The 3,215-nt window shown below is 34.8% G+C and overlaps 1 protein-coding gene and 1 long non-coding RNA gene across 5 annotated transcripts in view; one reads left to right on the top strand and one right to left on the bottom strand.

Annotated features, from left to right (window-relative positions):
* CTPS2 (CTP synthase 2) overlaps positions 1–3,215 on the bottom strand; it is a 135,053-nt gene that overhangs the window by 76,947 nt on the left and 54,891 nt on the right. The window lies entirely within an intron of this gene.
* LOC109306020 overlaps positions 569–3,215 on the top strand; it is a 3,162-nt gene continuing 515 nt past the window's right edge. Inside the window, exons 1-2 of the long non-coding RNA XR_002099811.1 lie at positions 569–628; positions 1,051–1,211. This is a non-coding gene — a long non-coding RNA (uncharacterized LOC109306020). The remainder of the gene's footprint in view (positions 629–1,050; positions 1,212–3,215) is intronic.

Genomic DNA, 3,215 nt, shown 5'->3' with positions numbered 1-3,215 from the left:
AGAGATACAATCCTATCTGTGTACTCTAAAGAACCATCAATACAAAATAAAATAAAAAATAATAAAAATCAGATATGTATTGCTGACAGAGAGCTTTTTACACTGTGCTGTGGGTGTTAACTATCTTCTCCAAAACCTGTACTTCTACATCTCATCTACACTTTGCTAGCTCAGGAGAAAGAATGCATTTTATAGAAAAAAATGTTGCATGCTAAGGGTTGGAAACAAAAATGTTTGCTACATATTCACACTCATAATCACACTCTCCCTCTTGCAAGCCTTCTTTAGACTGGGTGCAGCAAATTAACAAACACATTTCAGGGGGGAAGGGGGAGGGCAATCCTGCACAGAAAAGCCTATAGGAACTAGAAAACTTGAATAAAACAGGTGAACATGGGTTTATGATACAGCTTTGGTGTACAATTGTTTTAATTTAGTCTTTTGTCAAAGTATCGAGCAGCACCTCCCATTACTGGAGCATTAAAATTAAGGTATTGTTTTAATGACTAGAGAAGCATTCCACAATCAGGGTTGAGTCAGAGCCTGAAAGGACTATAAAGGCTAGCCCCAGCCCCACGGTTCTCACTTCTGCTGGGTTATTTTAGTTGTTCTGGATTTTGTGACTTGGGTAAGTATAATATAAATATTATGCAATTAAAATCTTTTACGTTAATTTAGCATGTTCTTCTCAAAGTGGGTTGTAGCTGTATATATAGAAAAGAAAAAGCCCTTTACCTGTGTGATGGCAGGTAAGTATTACCTATTCAGTGCTATCCAGCTTAGTAGAGGTAATTACCAGCCAGCTGCAAAAAATATCAAAAACCTACATTTCTACAAGCTATTTCAGCTGTATGAGGAGTCTAATATTTTTAGGTGTTGATAACTGCTTTGCTAATATAATAATTTCTAATTCATAAGTAAACATCTTTTATACCTTACCAACTACTTCCCCACTGAACTCTTAATATGTGGAATGAAATAGATCACAGATTTTTCCCCTTCATATATTCAAATAGAAGGTCTTATGGTTTGTATGCTTTATTTTCACAGATATTCTTTAATAATATTCATATAGAAATATGGAAAACTTGGTCAAAGACAATCTTTTAAAATATTTCACCGAGTATGCTTTGAAGGAGGGTAGTATGAGCACACTGTCCATTGGTGGATTAAAAAGCTTGCTTCAAAATCAATTTGCAGAATATCTGAAGGTAAGTGTGCTCCCAATATTATCAGCTGTGCTCCATATGTAGTAGGTGAGAAAATGTTCACAGAGGTCAGGATTCTGTAAGCACCCTGTTATATTCCAATGGAATCTCATTGTGTTCAGCAATAATCATTACCTAAAGGTCACATCCATGAGCAATTACAGGCATACCTCGTTTTATTGCACTTCGCAGATATTGTGTTTTTTACAAATTGAAAGTTTGTGGCAACCCTGCGTCGAGCAAGTCGATCGACACCATTTTTCCATCGGTTAGCATTTTTTAGCGATAAAGTATTTTTTAATTAAGGTATGTACATTTTTTTTAGACATAATGCTATTGCACACATAACAGACTACAGTATAGTGTAAACATAACTTTTATATGCACTGGGAAACCAAAAAATTCATGTGACTCACTTTATTGCGATATTCGCTTTATTGCGGTAGTCTGGAACCAAACCCGCAATATCTCCGAGGTATGCCTGTATTTCCAATGTAAGCAAGAAGCTCACCCCACCAGACTATAAATGAGAAAACCTCTTTATGTAATTTATAAGATTTTCTGTAGGAAAATGACACATCTGGATTCAAGGAGACATTATCAATTTCAGCTGGAGAAATGTCTACATAACACCATTGGAAGATTTCAAGTTTGGAGAAATGACTGGCACTGGATTCTGATTTCAGTACAACTCTATATAGTTTTCTTTGGTGGACAAATAACTATTAGCTATTTCTGGGTGTGTGAATCAGTGTCTGCAAAGGCCTGAATTCACCTCTGTGGAAATCTCAGTACTCTATGAACAAGAGTACAGTTTGGCTGGACTCACTAAAATAGGTTATTTAGAAAAAAATATTTTACAATTTCTGGTAGAAACAATTTTGCTTAAAGAAAATCTCATAAGACACACAAAAGTATTTCCTTTCAAACAGCAACCACTACATTTAGTTGTAATTTATTTTAATATTAAAGTGAATAGGCAATGCATGATTGAAAGTCCAAAAGGATGCTTTATTACTGAAGCATTTTGATATTATTTGTACCTGATTCAGCACTGGAGAAAAATATATCTAGATTTACCTGATCATTTTTTGTTTTACCAAAGTCTGATTGATGTTTTCTATTTGCAATTTAGATATTCATTATTTTCTAGCATTTGCTATTTGCAGAAATGTGCAAGTTGGTTGATACTGAAATAGATGGATATTAAGTGAAAGAGAGTATAATACAACATGTACTTTATTTTCTACTCCAATGCAAGTGAAAAGATCAACAGGAAGGTTTACATCACTATCACAATGAGGTTTATATTATTTCATAAACTTGTCTAATAACCAAGAATGATTTCAGAATACTCTTTACACTAAAACACCACACGCACTTTCATTACACATTGAACTGAAAGGTGTTGGTGCTTTTAGTGAAATTTAATAAGCTGGAAGTTTTGCAACCAAAGGACAGATGCAGTAATCTACAAACAGGAAAACTAAGCTCTCTCAGTGCCTAATGTGAAGTCCACTGAAGTAAATGGGAGCTTTTCAACTGATATCAGGAAGCTTTGGGTCAGATCCTCACAAATCATTATATAGTATATGATTCACTTCTGACGGTGACTTCTGTAGCTCAGCAAGCTTGCGAGCTACTTTTTCACCCATTTGTTCTCATTTCCATGATATACTTAGGACTAAATTTATCTATGTCATACAAAACCTACTCACAAAGAAGCCTTAGTGAAACAGTTTGTTTGAAAATCTTGTGCATGTTTGTTTGCAATAGTTCCTCTAGCTCTTCCAGGTGGGGATATTCGAATAGTAGGACATAGAATTTTAACTGTTTCATAGGACTGCTCTTATTTTCTTATAGTAGCATTCATAACTACAGGGCCAGGAAATCAAAAGTTTATTTATGGATCATGCTGTTCAAAGTACTGATATGTCTTTGTTCCTAACATGAGCAGTTTGTGGAGCTCTAGTTTAGTCAGTAAAATAATGCCCCTTTGCTGACAGA

The sequence above is a fragment of the Crocodylus porosus genome, unplaced genomic scaffold (genome assembly GCF_001723895.1).
Source record: "Crocodylus porosus isolate Cpor-Errol unplaced genomic scaffold, CroPor_comp1, whole genome shotgun sequence".
Classification (NCBI taxonomy): domain Eukaryota; kingdom Metazoa; phylum Chordata; order Crocodylia; family Crocodylidae; genus Crocodylus; species Crocodylus porosus.
This window is presented reverse-complemented; position numbering and strand designations above follow the sequence as displayed.